We start from the raw sequence: 19,923 nt of genomic DNA, 5'->3' as shown, positions 1-19,923 counted from the left end.
CCCGTATGGCTCATAGGGGTCCCCCGTATGAGCCATAACGGTCACCTATTTGGCAAACGGGTCGCTCGTCTGGGCAAATGGGCGACTCGTTTGGGCAAAGTTGTCGCACGTTTGCTCAAACCGGGGACCATGTTGCAAACTGCACCGGTTTAATCAAACGGCTCTCCGGAGCCCGTTTGATATTGAACATACAGATCGGCGGCGTAGGCACGCCTAGCGTTTCAGCCGTGGCAGCCAATGTTTTCCGGAAGGCTGGGAGCGCCGGTTCATCGATTTCAGATCGTGCGCATAATGCAAGTAATTATATTTATATTTCAATTGCGCTGATTTTCGATTATACTGCAACTAAAACTAACACTTTTTTTTTTTACGTAAACGCGCGACGTTGGTGAGCCGATATTTTTGACAGACCTTTAATACTTTGTCCATCTTTGTTGCCTCAATTTACTTATTCAGCTGGAATCTCTCTTGCAGAACACGCGACCGCGTGAAAGAATGTACGTCTAGACTCCGTTTCACTTTAATTCAAGACGCAGCGAAGGTAGCACGCGTACACGCTGCTGCAAGAACATCGAGCATTGCGAGAGCACGCCCGCCGTTGCAGCACTCAAACTACGAGCTTGCGCTGAGGTTTTTCTTCGCTCGGGCGCAAGCCGAGCTTCTGGCAGCCCCGCCGCCATTTCCAAAGTTGGAGCGCGCGCGCGCGCGCGCGTTTTTGTTCTTCGGGACTACAAAAACGCATCTCCCTAGAATGCCTGGGGAGAGGGAGAGGGGCTGTCCCGGTGGTCCCAGCGCCTTGACCTCGCCCCCTCCCCCCTTTCTTGTCACCCCTGTCACGTGACCCACAGCAGCGCGCGAGCTACACGCTGATAAGCAGTCTTGGGTAGTAACGCGTTACTAGTAACGCGTTACTGTAACTTCGTTACTTTTTTGGTAACTTGTAGCTGTAACGAGTTACTTCTTAAAAATGTAACTTGTAACTGTAGTTCTATTACTTTTTTCTGAGGTAACGATGAAAGTAACGACGTTACTTTTGTCGTTAATTTCCAGTGTTTTATGAATAATATATCACTGAACGAGGGTGCAATTCAGCCATTCCTTGCACTTTCCAAATAGTCTATTCCGACATTTCGAGTGTCAAGTTGGCCTTGCGCAAAGTTGTGAATACGTTCTTTCTCGCGAGTCACGACCCGAATATAGCCACGTGTAGATTTTATGAAAAAATATCTAGTTATCTTTACGCACGCGCGTGTACTTTGTGACTCAGCACTTACATCTTAGTGTCTTGAAGCACTACTGATGTTTTGGTTTTTCTTTTTTCTCTGCGATCGCATTTTAATCGGGGGAATCAACCGTGAAACAACAATACACGTGGAGGGCACTGCGCATGTCTCGTATTTTGATTAGCGCCACTACTCTGGCATGGAAACTTTCAAACACTAACTTCGAGAGGCAACTGCTGCTAAGCTACAATATAAAGTAAAAAGCGTACTTTTTAATTTTATGCAATAAAACGTTGTGAGAAGCGTTTTCTGATTTCTTCTAAATTTTTTTTTGTTATAGAAAAGTAACTGAAAAGTAACGTCGTTACTTTTTAAAAGTAACTGTAAATGTAACGAGTTACTTTTTAGTTGCGGTAACTGTAACGGTAACTTCGCTACTTTTTACAAAAAGTAACTGTAACTGTAACGAATTACTTTTTAAAAGTAACTTACCCATGACTGCTGATAAGCATCGAGATCCGGAAGGGCGCGCCTTGCAGCCGCTTTTTTCTTTGTCTGCTTGTTGTCAGTTGCTGCTCGAAGTTCGCTCGTCCTACCTGCTTCAATCTGCCGCCTAACCCTGCGGTCTTATTGGGATGTCTCTCGACAACGTATTGGATGTGCATCAAAGCTATCAGTGTTCGAAAAGACCCACGTGTATGTCGGCAACGAGCGACTCTTCAAAGAAGTCGCAAATTCTCGCGGTTTGGTTGGGTTCGGCAAATGACAGCTTGTGTGCCGCATCGTGTTGAAACTTCCAAGGAGCCGTTCCCTCTCGTCTGTGTTTGTGTGGTTGTCCTGCTTTGACCGTGTCGACAAATATCACGGATTACCTCTTTAAAGTCCGCTATTGTTATGGTAAGTGCACTGCAACCTACGTGTTGGCAACGATTGACCGTTCTTCTACGCGTACTCTTCTAAATTATCTAAAAAATTACGCAGCGCCTATTCGCGCGGCAGCCAGGAGAATAATTTCCCCGAAAGTCTACCTGTATAGTGTTCACAGATCGCTTGCACGTTTGTACTTGTCTACAGAAGAGGTAATAAACTTCAAGGAGAATTGAAAACAATCTTTTGTGTCGGTTTTCCTGTCCACTTACAAGCACCTACGCGAGTGCATTTGTTCTACGTGTTTTCTCCATGTTATAAGTACGTTTATGAGTTTCGGGACGTCTTAAATATGTTTAAGATAACCAACCTCCCAGACGATACCCATTTAGGGCTAGCGCATAATTTGCCATTTCAAAGGGCACGTTCAAACGTGTGGTCACGTGCCATGTCGAACGGGTACTCGTACCATACGGCACCCGTATCAAACGGACACCTGTATCAAACGGGTACCGTTTCGATCGGGTACCGTTTCCAAACGGGTACCCGTATTCCATAATCACGTTTGATCCAAACGGATCGACAGGTTTGATTCAAACGGGCGACCAGTTTGCCACCCGTTTGAATTTCAAATGGTTTTTTTCAGTAGGGCAGCCTGGTTTGGTGAGAATTAAAGTCCGAAATATGTAGCTCCGACCAAATTCTCGCAGGGACTCCAATCGTTTCGAAACTAGCTGGCTTTCTTCTTCAAGAGTGACTGAAAGCACGCGGAGCAGCAGCAACTCCATACCTCTTGGTCTTCAAAAAAGAAAAATCTAAAAATATCTTTTAGTTCTGGAGACGATCACCTCTTCAGCTTACTGGTCAGGTCACCGAGGCCATATGAATACACAGAGGGCAAGGCGCCCAGGGACCTGTTTAGGTCTCCTGGCGTATGCTGGATTTGTCATGACTCTAAGAAAACAGTTCTTCGAATATTTGGGTGTGTCAATCACGTGCGCGTTCGCGAAGTCAATATGATGGTCTAATGCAGGGGTGGCCAGACTGACCCGGCCTACGAGCCGCAAAGGAAACCGCGAAACTTTTAAGAGCCGCCGAAAGGGGGGAGGGGGGGGGGGGTAAAACAAACACCGATGCCTGGTTATCTCGCCCCCCCCCCCTCTCCCCCCCCAAAAAAAGCATAAAAAAGCAGCTTGCGGTTCAGAACTGCAAGCCGGTAAATATAACAATGAGAATGTTCTTGGTCCTTTGTGAACTTGAACATAACGTTTGTGACTAGTGGAAGCTATGAATGAGGTCACCCCGAGCTTCCGCGACCTTCAACAAGACACGATATGGAGGGAACATCCGTTACCTAAAGGGGACAAGTATCACGAGCGAGTGACAAAGGCCGCGAGACAGAACATTTCCTCGACCCCAAGCCAAAGTGCATGCGTGTCTTGACAGTCCCTGTCCTTGATGCCTTTTGGGTCCGGCAAACTCTCTCGAACAATGAAAGAAACAGGATCTGTGGAAACATACGAGTGAAAAGGGGTTCGACTGTACGTACGGGGAACAAGGCGGCCAAACCGCAAGATGTTCTTTATTCTGAAATCCTTTACATTTTCCTGGGGAAACGCGGAAAGGGGTGAGGGGGGGGGGGGGGGGGTCTTCTTACCAGGCATCCGCGAGCCGCACCGTGACCAGCAAAGAGCCGCATGCGGCTCGCGAGCCGCGGTTTGGCCACCCCTGGTCTAGAGTGTGGCAATGCTCGGCGATGGCGCTGCGCAAACTGTCGAACTTCTGCACGCCTGTCCGATGTATGTTCCGGGGAACTCTGTGCATTGTCTGGTGTAAACCACAGCCGTTTCTCTTTTTTCTGGCAGACGATCTTTGGATCCTGGCATGAACCTTCCTATTGTGAACATGGACTTGTGCGCCATCTGAATTCTTTCTTTTCCCAGTACTCGTGCCAGTGCTTCGGCGGCTCACTTTACGTAAGGGACGCTAAAGCGCGCGACTCGATGAGGCTGCTTTTTTCTAGTGGCTCTGTTTTTTTCTGGCAAGACCTCGACGTCAGGCGATGCGTTTAATTAAGCTACTGGAGTAGCCATTTTTTAAAGAATGCAATTATGGTCTTCTTCTTCTTCACGGCGGACGTGGCTTCGTAACGTCTACACCGTTCCCGACAGCAGTGACATCGCCTACAAAAGCCGCGTCCCGACTGGATTTCGCCAGTGGGCATGGTAGCGCATCTCGGAGCATGACGACTAAATGGCTCTTCCTGATTACGCAGTTGATGCTGGCATCGGTCGGTTGCCTTCCAACACGTGGCCAGCACCCGTCGCCTCAAGTGCAGCGTCAAGATGCTGACTCACCCTGCATCTACGATAGCTACTCAACGGGACCATGTGGCTTCGTGACGTCTACACCGTTCCCGACAGCAGCGACATCGCCTACAAAAGCCGGGTCCCGACTGGATTTCGCCAGTGGGCATGGTAGCGCATCTCGGAGCATGGCGACTAAATGGCTCTTTCTGATTACGGAGGTTAGTAAAAATAAGTCAATTTATTACGAGTTTAAGAGCAATTATGTTTGCCTTATTGTGCTGCCATGCCCCGGCACTGTTCTTCGCATCCTTGTAGAATGTGTTCGCACGGTAAAGTTGTTGTTATTACTGGCCGGTGACGTGGAAACTAACCCCGGCCCTGATAAAGCTAGTAAAGCTGATACGCAGAATCCCCTTCAGCAGATTTTAAAAAGGCAGAAGGACATTGCCAAGGACATCAAAGAAATCCGAAAGGAACAACAAAGCGTTAAGGAAATGTTTGTAGGTGTGAATAAGTGACTATGTGCTATCGAGGCCACCATTGATGAGGTCAAAAGCACGGCAAAGTCCTTCCAGGCTTACAAGGCTAATGTTGCTGAGCTAAATCACACTGTTTCCGATTTAAGAGTGACTGTTTCTCAAATGGGAAAGAAGCTTGATGACTATGAAAATCGTAGTCGACGGAACAATGTTATTGTTTTCGGTATACCTGAAGATCGTCAAGAGAACCCTGTCCAACTGAAGCAGAAAGTTTGCAGTGATATTTTTGTTGGTAAAGTGGATGTACATGTCACCACCATTGAAAGGATCCACCGGCTTGGTTATAACAAAGGAAATCGCCCGAGACCTGTGATTTTGAATGTTCGTGATTTTAACGAAAAGGTCAATTTATTTAAAAACGCTTACAAACTAAAAGGTTCCGAAATTTCTATCTCCGACGACTACTCAAAACAAGTACGATTACTTCGAGAAAAATTGTGGGATAGTGCAGAAGCTAACAGGAGGCAAGGTGACAGGGTAAAACTCGTCTACAAAAAATTGATAATCAACAACTTGTCTTACACGTGGGACACGGAAAATGACACCAGAATTTGTATTTCCACACCAGAACGTTCCATGGCGTCTGTTGAAGGTGCCTTTTCACCGTGACACGTCGTACCTCGTTCGAAATCTTTGAAATTAATAAACGTCAATGCCAGAAGTGTTGCTAATAAAATCGTTGACCTTGAGTGCTTGTTGTATGATCACGAACCTGACATTGTTGCTGTAACAGAAACGTGGCTGCATAGTTCTATTTATGATTCAGAGATTATTCCCCCATCGTATAACATTGTTCGGAACGATCGCGAATCACGTGGTGGGGGCGTTGCCGTTATCCTGAAAAATCATTTGGATTTTGTTGTAATCGATGACGCTCCTGATATCGAGTGTTTATGGCTAAAGCTTACCGGGTTTACTCCGCCAATCGTCGTCGGCGTAGTCTATCGTCCGCCAAATGCTTGCTCATCCGTTCTTGATCTTCTTGCTGATTTTGTTTTTAAGATTAAACAAAAATACCCGGTTCTTGTTATGGCTGGTGACTTTAACTTACCCTTAATCGATTGGGATTCTATGTGTAGGGGCAGTGATTGCCCTAATTCATCCTTGCTAGTTGACCTGGTTTATAATAACAATCTACTTCAAATTGTTAGTAGTCCAACACGAATCACCTCGTCTTCTCAATCTACACTAGACCTCGTGTTTCTATCGGAACCACTTGCAGCACGTACGTACGACTGCCAAGTGGTGGATGGGATCTCTGATCATCAAATGGTACTCGTTGAGTTTTCTACTTCAACACTTCGTCCTTCATTACGTAAAAAGAAGATTTCTAGGCGTGTATTTAATTTTTCTAAAGCAGAAGACGAGTCAATACTTGACGCGCTTGAGGTGTCGTTTGATTCTTTTTCAAACATGTGTTCTGATGGTTCTTCTATTGATACCCTTTGGAATTATTTTAAAGAAACCGTGCTTGAATGCTTACGAAGGTTTGTTCCAACGAGTGTCAAAGTTACCAGAAAACATAATCCATGGATCACTCGCGATATCCTACACCAAAAACGAAAAATTAATCGTGCCAGGAAGGGCAAAAGACGTTTAAATATCAATGAAATGCGTACAAGACTGAAAGCTATGATTCGCCTTGCAAAACATAAGTATAACAATATAACTTTGCACACGTTCCTTAGGGAATCACCCAATAAGTTTTGTAGGTCTTTGTCCCCGGTTTGAAAAGACATTTCCAAACTTATGGTTTCGGACAGATTATTAACGGATGACTGTTCCATCGCTGAAGGTTTCAATGATTATTTTTCTTCTGTTTTCACCTCAGATAACGGCATTCTTCCTTGTTTAAACCTGTCACCCAACCTATCAGCGTTACCCGATGTTTTTATCTCTCCCGATGGACTGTTTTCAGCGTTGCTTAATCTGTCGACAAAAAAAGCTGGTGGTCACGATGGCATTCTAAATATGTTCCTCGTTCGCTACGCAGAATGGTGCTCAAAGTATCTTTATCTAATTTTTAAAAAGTCATTGTCGGAGTCCGTCATTACTGTAGAATGGAAGATTGCCAAGATCGTTCCCGTTCACAAATCTGGATCTCATCTCTTGCCTGGGAACTTCCGGCCAATTTCTCTGCTTCCTTACTGCTCTAAACTCTTAGAGCACGTTGTTTTTAAACATTTGGCGGCGTATTTAGAAAATTACAACTTTTTTAATGTGAATCAACATGGTTTTCGTCATGGCCCTTCAACCACAACGCAATTACTTGAAACCGTTCATGATTTTGCTGAAATATTAAATCGTTCTAAACAGGTTGATGTAATTTTTCTTGACCTCGCCAAAGCGTTTGACAGAGTGTCACACTGTAAACTGCTTCTAAAACTTAAATCAATCGTGCAAAGCGATATCATCTACTCCTGGCTTGAAAATTACTTGCTAGAAAGAAAACAGTACGTTCAGATAAACTCTAGTGCATCCTCACCAGTCCCTGTGCTATCAGGCGTTCCGCAAGGGTCAGTCCTTGGGCCTTTACTTTTTTTCAATTTTTATAAATGAAATCACTGCTAACATTCCTGTGCGAGCACGTTTATTCGCGGATGATGTTGTTATCTTCACTGAGGTAAATGGTGTTAGTGACCAGACATTACTTAACAGCTGCTTATCCAAGATCCACGATTGGTGTGACTCGTGGCAGATGTCACTAAATGTTAACAAATGTGTTCGCATGCATATAACCCGCAAAACTAGTTTTCTTTTCCATAATTATTCCATTAACAATACTGTCCTAGCCGAAGTGACTTCCTATAAATACCTCGGTGTAATCATTTCAAACGACCTGCGTTGGAACACCCATATCAAATATATTGTTCGCAAGGCATTAACTAAGCTCTGGTTTCTCCGGCGAAATTTAAAGCAAACCTCATCGGATGTAAAATTAACAGCCTATAAAACGTTTGTTCTGCCTATATTAGAGTATGCGTCCGTTGTCTGGGACCCGTTTACTAAAACCAACATAAATTTACTTAAATCCATACAGAGAAAAGGCTTGCGTTTCATATACAACAAATTTCAGAGACAATACCCGGTTTCCGAACTATATGTGTGTTCCAGCCTTAGCCCATTAACCCATAGACGCATGTTTCAAAGATTAAAATTTTTGCTCGACCTACTAAACAACCGATTTAATATTGACACCTCTACATATATTTCACCTGCTCTTCATAATTACCCCACGCGAAATTTTCATTGTAGATAATTACAAGAATACAGCTGTAGGGTCGATGTATTTAAGTTCTCATTTTTCCCAAGGACCATTCATGATTGGAATGCCCTACCCAGTCATATAATAAATGCTTCATCTGAGTCATCACTCATTGCTAACCTTCGCAGTTTCTGTAACTCCTGCGACTGACGGTATTTCTTGTAGGTTGTTTTGTTGTTGTTGTTTTTTTGGTCTAATTTTTATTCAATACTGTATAATGATGACATTGATTGCCTTATTCGCGTGTGCTAAAATTACTAGAAATGTATGCCTTTATACAACATTATGTACCCCCTCCTACCACATCTCCCGAAGGAGATAGTAGTATCAATAAATAAATAGATAAATAAAATATAAAAAGGCCGTAAAATTCCCGAGTAAAGCCATTCCTGCAGATGAGACACAGGTAAAGGCTCTTTGGTTCTGGGAAGTTCTTGAAAATCTCTTCCATCATTTTGCTCAAGTTCCTCTTAACCAACGGAGGTGGGTCTTTCTTGAGTTTTTCACAAGCATGGCTGCCAATAGGATCCCGTACCTTTTCCTCGTTTACCTCCCGGTCCGGGACGACAGTCGACTTCCCTTTGTCGGCCGCCAGAAGTACAATCTTCGTATCTTCTCGAAGTTTGCGACGCACTGTAACGTCTTCTGCAGGCAGGTTGTGTCGCTGTCGTTGTCAGGAGCTTCTAAAGGATGCTAACCGTTTTAAGAGGCACTCCATACTGGACGCTAGAATCTAGGCGAGTTTGGCGACCCCCACAGCCATGCCCATTTTTGAGAGAGGCAGCCGTGCCGTGGTCACGTTAAATTCGTGGCCTTTTGTCACGACTTTAATCTCGCATGGCGGATGTTGTCTAGTGGAGAGGTTCTTGACAAAGTTGGTGTCATTGGTGCCTCGGCTTGAATCATCCGTTCTTGGTAGCCTTCAGATCTCCTCTTTCTGAAATGCCCGTCGTTCATCGAAAACTGTGTATGCGACATTCGTGGCAAAAGCCTGCAAAGCCGGAAACACGTCCGGGATACGGTGCTCGAGTAGCCGGCGTGAGAAGTAGTGGTCTATAGACCGTTTTACTGAAAGAGGGCGAGAGAGAAAAGGGGAAAGGGTTACCGACGCTTTCCCCCTTTCTGATTGTGTAGAAAGAGTGAAAGTCCCGGATGAGGGGGCTCGGCCGGCGTTGGGTGTCTGCTGTGCCCCAACTTCGTTCGCGCTTTCTTTTTTGTTTTGAACTCGCAAACTTAATTAGAGTAACGGGCTTCGATGGCAACAGTTCCCCGGTCATCGCGACACCATTGCTCGGTCATAGGGTGCACGAATAACGACAGAAAGCGTTGAATACTGTCCGAGGACCTATGTAGCTTGCAATGAATCCGGCAAGGCGAGAGCGGCTGCAACCAAATGACCCCGGTATTGGCGGCAGTGAATTGCGTTCGTAAACCGAAAAAACATTTCCTCAACACCATCTTCTCGACTGTGCTCGGAACAGCTTGTGAATGGAGCGCGCACCGAACGCTTTACCGCCGAGGAACATGGGGTACGCTCGCAAGGTGCGTGCCAGTTTTCTCGTGATAATTGCTGTTTCAGCTTGTAAAATTTTGTAACTGAATTTATCTTAATATTGATAATTTGCAGTGGTGACTGGCTCGATTTCGTCATTTACAACACTTAGTTGAAGGCTTATTTCCGCCGCCGGGTGAGGCTAGAAATTGTTGAAAAGGTAGTTCTATCGGTTTTCCTGAATAACGATCCCCTGTGCGATACCAGAGAGCCTGCAAAAGCGCTCCTTGGAGTGCCCGTGGTAGGTTTTTTTGGGTTGTTTCCGTTGATTGGGCGCTTTGAAGCGCTGGATAGTCGCTCCAGGGAACGACTCGTGTGTTGCGATCTGCGTCTTCGAGCCCAGTGTGTACGTTTCTTTGTCCGAGTCATGGCATCCGCCAGTGCGGCAACGGGGGGAACAGCGGCAGCGAACGTGTCAGCGATAGAAATTGGAGGTTAGTACTAAAAATGTTGCATCAAATAGTAAAATATTTTGTGACTCCTTTGACGCTTTCTGCGGTTCGATATAAGCACATCTAGAACGTCTTCGTCGTTCAACCACAATGAAATATGAGAACACTGACACGCAAGATAAAAGCAGCGCAGCAAAGCGATATGTAGCAGCTCCGGGTGTTTACAAAAGTTAATTGAGGTTCCCGTTTTGTGTATCGCTTGTTCATTACTAAAAACGGCTGCGTTGAAATGGGCCTATTGCAAGCAAAAATTTATGAACGGTTCATCATTTTCAGTCACGCGGAAAGCGGTGGAGCTTCGAAACATTGCAGCCGCACGTGCCTTGCCGAATTCCATGCAAGCTACGAGGTCCTTGGGCGGTATTCGACGCTTTCTGTCGTTATTCGTGCACCCTATGACCGAGCAATGGTGTCCCGATGACCGGGGGACTGTTGCCATCGAAGCCCGTGGCTCTAAATAAGTTTGCGAGTCTAAAACAGAAAAGAAAGCGCGAACGAAGTTGGGGCACAGCAGACACCCAACACCGGCCAAGCCTCTCATCCGTGACTTTTACTCTTTCTACACAATCAAAAAGGGGGAAAGCGCCGGTAGCGCTTTCTCCTTTTCTCACCCGCTCTGAAAATGGCGCTGCCCACGATAAAACGGTCTATAGTCCGTTGCAACCTAAGAACGAAGGGCGAGGGTAAGACGGGCCGGGGAGGAGGAAGCAGACGAAACGCTGAAGAGAGAAGGAGGTTTCCCCCTTTCTTCTCCAGCGTTCCGTCTGCTTCCTCCTCCCCGGTCCGTCTTACCCTCGCCCTTCGTTCTTAGGTTGCAACGGACTATAGTTTTTTCTTCCTAGCGTTGCCTGGCAATCGTGAATTCGGGCGCTTACCAAACGTGTCTCCGCCTGCGGCACAATTTTGTGCCCTTTCTCTGTGTAGACGAGGAGCTTGAGACGGAGGCTTCGGGGAACCATGTACATATCTTGGCACGACCTTGTGAAGTCGAAATGAGTCTTGTAGGTTGAGATGCTGCGGGTAACGTTGACGAACTGCTTTGCTAGCTGTGCTGTCTCCGGTGCGATATCAAGTTGTAAAGACTTGGAAGTAAACGTATTTGCCAGAAATCTGCCTGGTTGGGTAAGAATTAAACGGCCCCAGCAATGCTTGACTATCAGACAAACTACCCCCACCAGCAGCCAGATGGCGGCGTCAGAGGCCGTTCTTGCAACGGCTTGAAGCTGAGCTAGTTGGTTCATACTTGTTAAAATGCCAGCTGAACTTTTGAAGGAAACACATACAGAGACGAACGTGTGTCCGCCTTTTTGTTCATCTCTGTGTGCGGGTCCTTCAAACGTTGAGCTGGCATATTAAAAAGCCGTTCTTGCAAACGTCTATATGCCGAGCGCGTACCATCAGCAGCATACACTCCGCACCAAAGCATTCTTTCCTCCCCAATAACCAGTAGCAATGACCACCAGCGTTGTGCTTATGACGTTGGCATCTTTGCCTGAAGGGCTAAAAAATGCAATCTGAGCAGGCACAGTTGCTCTCTTCTACCGAATATTAGACGGCGCGCATGACCACGCAGCACAAGGACTTGTAATTAGTTTGTCGTTGTGATAAACGATAGAACGCACACCAAAATAATAGTCACTTTTTCCCTCCCAAATCTTTCTGAAAGTCAAGTGGAAGAACTTATTGCCTTACTGACTGCCTTTAAAACCTTAATATGTCCCAGCATTTGAGCCTCTGATAGCAATTCAACAAGTGGGGCTTGCCTGATTGTTTTTAGCTGATGGTGCCGGTGCTTTAGCACCTGGTTGATGGCATACCGGGCGTCTTCGTCCTCGTCAGCGTCACTGCGTTTGTGGAGAGAAAATAAATATAATTTCCCCGTTCATATCTAGGAAAAAAGACGCGCGAAAAATAGAGACGTGCTCACTATCGCTCCAGGTATCCCATGAGGAGAATTATCCAACAGAAGATGACTGCGCACACAGCCACTGGGAGCGCCACGAGGAGGGACTTCCGAGTGCTGACACCCATGTACCAAGGGTGACTGAAAAGCAACGAGGAGTTGTTTCGAGGAATTAATACTTAATAAATCATAGAATGCTTATTACCGAAGCCCGATACTCCCAGAAGTTTGTTCGTTTTCCCGTCCTTAGGTGCATTTCCCCGATACATTTATTGGAAACAAATTATGTCACGTCCCGTTACACCACGACTGAGCACCAGGGGGTAAGGACGGGAACAGAACGCGGCAAACACTGACATCGGTGGTCCGGAGTGACAGAAGGAAAAAAACAGGAAGAGCGAGAAAGGAAGCAAGTCATGTTGGTTAAGCGTGCTCGTTTTGCCGCGATAATTAGAAGTGGTTGGAGCATTTGCAAACTGTATTTATTTTTTATACGGTGCGCGATGCCGGTGTTTTTCTGCAGAATAAGCTAGAAAGAAACTAGTACAGGTCTCACAGGTGAGATTTTGCTGCCTTTTTGTGTATATTAAAGCGTCAACAGCGACATGAGTCCATCGGGACGAGCCACGGATGGCTGCGTCTATTCCCCACCGTTCTGAAGCCACCAGAATGCATGGAACCTTTTTCCTCTAGATTACTATATTATCTGTGTGCTTGAACCCCCCCCCCCCCCCCTCCCTCCATATTGTCACATTGTTTTTCCTCGTTGACGTCAACTTCTCCGCTAAACTTAGTGGAGTACTGATGTCACGTGACCTGGTGTAAAGGTGAGGCCGGATCGCGTGAACCCGTTACTCCACGGTGTAACGTGATGTAAATTTTACCACTAAATTCAGCGGGGAGACGAATAAACAACATGCTCTCTTCACGCCGAAACTACTGTTTATTGTATTCTGCAGATGTTTAAGCGATTGCTCCTTGAATACTGCATTCCATGCATTATAGATTTATTTATTTGTTTACTTGAAGGATACTGCCGGCCGCTCTTTGGTTTCAAAGATAACGAGGGGTGTACAATATAAAAGCATACACAGATACACAATAAAAAATGCACACAATCTATTTTGAAAATATATAGCATTTTGCATTGTGGCTACATACAATTGTAAGTTACTAAAATCAAATAATGTCAGCGCTTGCGAAATAACAGTATGTAGCAATATCTGTAATGCTACGAGACAGACCGCTCTAATATTGAGCGAAACAAAGGAAAACAAATGCCTATGTGATAACCATAAGCTGACGCAGCTCCGTTCGCGTCTTTTGCGAACATTGCTTGCAGCGAGTTCTTAGGTGGTGCCAGATGAACACTAATAGACAAACAAATAGACAACTGCTCGACTATCAACTATATTCAACGTTACTAAAACAGCTCTGTTGGGAAACTGCCATAGAGCCTGCTCTCAAAAAGTGGCACCGATCTGCACTCGAGAACCGAGCAAATGGCGATCTCAACGCCGAAATTTCTCCTGCAGCGGCCACTCGGGGAACTGCACGGCTGCTTGCATTGGTTAGGGAGTATCGCACTTGATAGCGCCCACTGTTACAATTATATTTTGGCTATAATCGGCCATTCTAGCGCGGAAACATATACAGGGGAAGGGGTTTCAGGGATGCCAGCCCCGTCTCTCAAGAGGACGCGCCGCGAATTTCTATCGAAGTTAGCACGCACCCAGGTTGCACGCGCTACCTGAAATCACCGGTGAGACATGGTTGTATTATTTTGTCACGAAACCTTGTAAACTAGAGATGTTAGAAAACATCACGCGCCTGTCATTCTGTACTAATCTCCAATAAAAGTTGCTACAAAAAAAAAGCTTTTTATGTTTGTTTTCACGCAAAAACATGTTCTCTAAAAGCTTTTGGTGACAAGGGGTTCGGTGACCGAGGGAACTAGCACATACCAGCTCGGAGCACGTGAAACGAAAGCTCGCGCTGCGGGACCCAGGGATCCTGGGCCGGTTTGCTCATCTTGCGGCCGCGGCCGCGGCTGCGGCCAAGAGAAATTTTTATATCACGTGACCAGCTCCATGGGGGCAAGGAAGTACCTAGCGTCCCTGCCTAAAGGCGGAGAAATCCGGATAGCTTCAAGCACAAAAGCCAAATTTCGCCCGCAGGGACTGACTGCAGGGACTTTCAACTGGAGTCCAATTGACCGTCCCTTTATGCTGTAGGAGCGGCAGGTAAAGTTACGGCAAGGGAGGGTAAATATGAACCAAAATAAAGAAAAAAAAAACACGCGAGATTATAGCGGTGGCAGTATATTTATATACCTCCGCCAGTGTTGGCGGCTCGCGTCTTCTGTGTGGTCGAAAGGTTAGAGCGCCGGTACTTGTCGTCGCGGCGTGGAAGTTCCGAGTTCAAACCGCGCGAGGCACTCCTTTTTGTGTGTGTGTGTGTATCTTACGCGTGTCTCACTCTTCAACTGTGATCCTTTTTAAGAATCATCCACTAGCACTACTGCGCCTTACACGGTTTTTACTGTTAGTCCCACCTATTCAATCGAAACACCGAGAAGAAAAGAAAAGGAAGATCAGGGCAAGTTAACGGGCTAATACAATGGTTTCATAATGTTCATTAAAAGGAAACCAAGGTAACAGCATCGGTATGGCTTTCACAAAAACGGAGCGGAAACAAGCATCCTTTCCCCAGCAACAATAATTTTATGTTTTTAAATATACAACGCTCTTGCTACGACTCCTTGCAATAACAGGAGACGCCTATTTAGTACTAATAAGAACTGCAGTTGTGACAATTAAAAAAAAAGTTCCACAAAATAAGCAAAAAGAAAAAGAAAAGACTAGCAGCTGTGGATGCACTGATTGAGCGAAATCCTACAGGCAAGGCAGAAAGTCAAACGTCTGAGAAAGTAGTAAAACCGAAATTAAGGAGATCATAATTTTACTTGCATGGAATGTGATAAAAGGTATATTTTTACTTTTTACATACTGCTTTGGCCCTCGCTTTGTAATATTAATGCATTACTTGTTGAATTTTAGTCAGTATAGCAGACAATCAGAACCGAATGCAAGAATGAATCAGGCGTTCACATCACCAGCCATCTTTCTACCGCAAACACCTAAAATGACTTTGGATCAACAAATGGAATTAATTAGAGCAGTTGGAAAACGGAAACAAAAATTTCTAGAGAAATTCAGCAGCACAGTTACCTGGCGAACGAAGAGACGGGCAAAGGATGATGTTGTTAACTTTCCGCGGAGTGTACGGCAGGTACAGGAGGTGTGGCGGAAGTTGGTAAAGAAAGCCAGAGACATGTATGCGCTCTTCCGAGGTCATGAACAACGAACTGGTGAGTGAGAACTACCCGCCCAATGATTCTATAGAGCTCATAGGCCTTGTCAACACTCTTAGTGGGAGTGCAGTCAAATACAAAAAGAAAAAAAAAAAGAGTGTCTGGCACGATTTGAACCCGGGACTTTCACGCCGCGACGTCAAGTACCGGCGCTCTAACCTCTCGACCACAGCAAAGAGCGCGAGCCGCCGGCGCTGGCGGAGGTAGATACTGCCACCGCTTTTATCTCGAGTAATTTTTTTTTTGGCTTATATTTACTTTCCCTGGCCGTACTTTACCTGTCGCTTCTATTTATTTATTTATTTATTGTACTTTTCCGGTGCCCCTAAACAGCCCATAGGCCTACATAAGGGTGCACCGTTGACACCTACATGCAGTTTTGCATAAAAAAGATGCACGCAAGCGCATACATAATTTGAACAAACGAAAACGTGAAATATGTCTAGTTCTAGAGTCACTGCATGTGACTCTAGAACTAGAGTCACATGCAGTGACTATAGTTCTAGTCACTGCATGTGACTCTATAGTATAACGGGTCGGTGAATTGGACTCCAGTTAAAAGTCCCTGCAGTCAGTTTCTACGGGCGAATATAGGCTTTTGTGCTTGAAGCGATACGGATTTCTCCGCCATGAGGCAGGGACGTTAAGTACTTTCTTGTCCCCATGGAGCTAGTCACGTAACAGAAAAATCCCTCTTGGCCGCAGCCGCAGCCGAACCGGCCCTGGGCTCAATCCCCACCTCTGCCCGTTTCGATCTGGATGAGCATCTACAGGCGAGCGGCCGTTTATCACCACTGCGTGGTGCGCGTTAAAAACCGGAGGCTAGCGGTTGAACCGCACTGGCTAAATTTTTCATCTACAGCTGAGAGGCAAGTATCCCATTGAGGCAGACTAAGCTCTAGGCTGTATAAACATACCGGCCCCCAATTTTTTATGGTGACCACAGTAAAGAAAAAATATTGAGCTGCCATCTTTGCAGCTGAATCCTGGGAGTCTCGGTACTCCGGGGACATGCAGTGACTCTAGAACTAGACATATAAAGCGACTTTAATGTTTCAACTCGTCGCTAAACGCTGGCGCTGTTGTCGTATTTATCTCGGTCTCGGTGGACACCAGCGGTCCAGGTTTCAAGGGTGAGTTTCCCAACTAAGAGATTTGGTCACGTTGACAATAGTTAAGCCTTCTTTTTACTTCACTACGATCAGTATATACAACCTGGATTGAAGCTCACTTGTTTCTTATTTACAAACGACATTAAAGGGGCACTGACACATCAAAATCATATTTTTTTTTATTATCCGAAACGATTGAAAACGATGCCGGGACATTACCCTCAAAATTTGAGATTTGGGAATTCAGTATTCGTGAAGTAAAAAAACAATTTCCAAATGCCGAATTCGAAGTTCCCGCGCGATCGGCGCCGGTGCCTTGACGTCAAAAATTGAGGAGACCTGAGAGTCCACTTCCTTTCACCACCCCCTGCTGTTGCCATGGCGACCCAAAGCGAGGAGGAAAGGAGCGAGCGCCCGGCGTTGCGGCGGACCGGTTTTGAGCGGTGTCGCCTGTTTTCCGTTGGAGGATACAAATCCAGGAGACGGCACCACAACGAACTCCCGATTTTTGGTATTTCAAAAAGAAGGGCCGTAGTGCGTTCGCAATTGCGTTAAAAAACATGTTTTAGGAATGCCGTAATTAAATGTTATAGAGATGTCGCCTACAAAGCTTCTAAATTTCTTGATTTTTGACGTCACCGATCAAAAGAAGCGAGGAGGCGAGAGGCGGGAAAATCAAACGCCAAAAGTAAAAAGGCGCGCGCGCGCGCGGGAAAATTTTTTTTCGCGATGCGGTTTTTTTTGCGTGTCTATGACTACAACTTGCATCGTTTTAGACAATAAAAATAAATACGACCTTTGGGGTGTCAGTGCCCCTTTAAAGACTCTTCCTCTACTTCTATCCGTATTTACACACGCGGACCTCCTTCGTGTCTTTCAGGACCCCCGTAGTGAGAGTTTTTCTATCTGGTGCAGCGCTAGGGAAGGAGCACCGATGCAGTCAACTTCTTTTTAATCGATTGGCAATGCCTCAAGAATTTCTCTCGCAAGTTTTTATTTGTTTTCTCCAGAAACTTAATGTTTTGCAAACTTGCAGTGCACCGGCATTCTCGACAATACACTGGTAGATGTCCCCCTTCTGAGATGTTTCTTAGTGAAGCTGCATATTGAAATGTCCGGTCATTAATGAAACGGCCGGTTGGTCTATGCAGCATCGACAGCATGATAATTGGATATTATATATGACTCTTTTTTCACACTACGCGTACTTTGTCCGGTGAGCAATGCCACAAACTTCTCCTTTTAAATCTCCCTCCTGGTTTACCATGCGACACATAAAATATGCCTCATTCAGCGCGGAGCAAACCACGTGAACGCCTTGCTGTCCGGCAATCTTCTTCTTCAATTTGTGAGTTACGCCGTGGATATAAGGCGCTATCACGATAGGCTTTCGTGCTTTTTTCTTTGTCTGGACTTTTTGCTCAGGGTTCCGCTTGATGTTGTTTCAGATCTTTTCACACGTCGCTATCAATAATGTATTTGGGTAACCTGTAGCCTGTAGCCTTGAAATTTGTGTTTTCAAGCTTCGCCCGAATTGACGATGGAGGGACGTTTGAAGGGCAGATGTACGTGCTGTAGTGACCACACCTTGTTTTAGATTATTCGAAGGTCTGGAGTCAAAAGGGAGGAATCTTTTACAGGATCTAGTTGACCATCTCAAGCATACGTGACCAACCGAAAACTTCAGGGCTTAATCCAGGAACCTTATAGACTCGTGCATATCTATTAAGCAGCTCTGTTGAAAACGTAGCTTAACGAATTTCGCGGCACCCGTTGGTTTCTTCATCCACCTGCATGCTGGTAAAATCAAGAAATCGTTGACGTACCTGAAGATCCCCTCGATTCTGGGACCCTTGACGTTCTTTTGAATTTTCAACATGCCGCGAGAAACACTTCACGAAGAGCTGGGCCGCACGAGATCCGATGCACACACCGGTTTTCTGTACATATCGTTGATCCTGATATGACCCTACCGCAGCTATTAAGTAAACACTCAGTACTTCCAGAAAACTGTCTAGGGAGATACTTGCCGAAGTCTGGAATGAGATAGCACCCTGGTTTTCTATGGTTCTTCAAAAAATGTGCAGGAGGCTTGCATGTGGAATTGAATAAGACATGTCCTGAATGTCCATGCAGAAACCAAAAACAATTTCAGAGCCATTTTTCGAAGAAGGGCGATCGTACATCCTCAGTTAGGTACCTTAAAAGGATCTTGTATCTGAACCACGCACAAATGCTTCGCCAAAACGTTCCACACATGTGCTTGTCATGTCCGTCTTTTCGAAACAATATCACAAAAAGAAACATCAAACTTGCGGGTTTTGGCTCTGTGTTCTGCTGGCACCGTCCATGATTATAAACCAACTAGCTCAGCTCCAACCAGTATCACAGCGAGTTTCCATAAAGCTTCCGACGACATGTGATTTTGGTATTCATCAGGGTTTGTTATTGTCATGCGATAATCAGGAGCTATTAGCCCCGAGAGCGAACGCAAGTGTCGGTCGACGCGCCCTTATTGTGGGATGAGTACTGTGACGACAGCGGAAGAACTCCGCTTTGCGATTTCGCACCCTGCTTGCTTCTCTTCCCCCGTTTTCTAGTTTGTGATCATGCTCACCTACTGTTCAGCGCCGCAATGCGAATCTCGTAAAGAAGCTTGTATCAGCTTTCAATGCCCGAAGACGTCTAGGTTAAAGAAAAATGTGGACAATCAAACTATAGGATGGGAAAGGCACCGTCAACGTCGGCCGTTGTGTGCCGCATGCTGTTCGAGGAGCGGGACTACGTTTATTCGCGACGCTGAGTAAGACCGATACCGACGTGCCTCCGTACCTTTTCTAGCGTGTTTTTCACTTTTACGTTTTTAATCAGATTAAAAGTACCGAACGTTATCGGCGGAGGAAATTCCACCTATGAACTTCCCCGTCCATCCACACGACACAAGGCGATTATGCAAAGGGTCGGTGAAGTGGCGGCGTAAGTGTTTCGGACATTGTAATTTTATTTCTCGCATATTAATGAGTTAGGAGAATATCACATCCCGCTTGGCGGGCATTTGAAATGGCATTTATATATAACGCATTTGGGCGGTCGTGAAATTAGTTCGCTACCCCGGCTATGCGCGTGTCACTTGCATGCGCTGGTTCGCAGATGCATTAAAGGGCCTAAGAATGAATGCCTTTCTCTGCGACAACAAAGGAAAACAGGAAGAAAAGCAAGCGTTCAAACAGCTGTACAGTGGAAGATGCGACAGTGGTTGCAGAATATGGGGAACCTATGGAGGGTGAAGGTTTGCGTGAGAAAAGCCTGTGGTCTATTGAGCTAAAAT

The 19,923-nt window shown here is 45.6% G+C and overlaps 1 long non-coding RNA gene across 1 annotated transcript; it reads left to right on the top strand.

Annotated features, from left to right (window-relative positions):
• Positions 1-4,259: 4,259 nt before the first annotated feature.
• On the top strand, positions 4,260-15,449 carry LOC120850703. The gene is made up of 3 exons (XR_005718206.1): positions 4,260-4,364; positions 6,273-6,274; positions 15,440-15,449. It is a non-coding gene; the product is annotated as an uncharacterized LOC120850703 (long non-coding RNA).
• Positions 15,450-19,923: the final 4,474 nt, after the last annotated feature.

Source organism: Ixodes scapularis, unplaced genomic scaffold, assembly GCF_016920785.2.
Source record: "Ixodes scapularis isolate PalLabHiFi unplaced genomic scaffold, ASM1692078v2 ptg000490l_1___fragment_3__unscaffolded, whole genome shotgun sequence".
In the NCBI taxonomy this organism is placed as follows: domain Eukaryota; kingdom Metazoa; phylum Arthropoda; class Arachnida; order Ixodida; family Ixodidae; genus Ixodes; species Ixodes scapularis.
The sequence above is the reverse complement of the archived record's forward strand: the minus strand, read 5'-3'. Positions and strand labels throughout refer to the sequence as shown.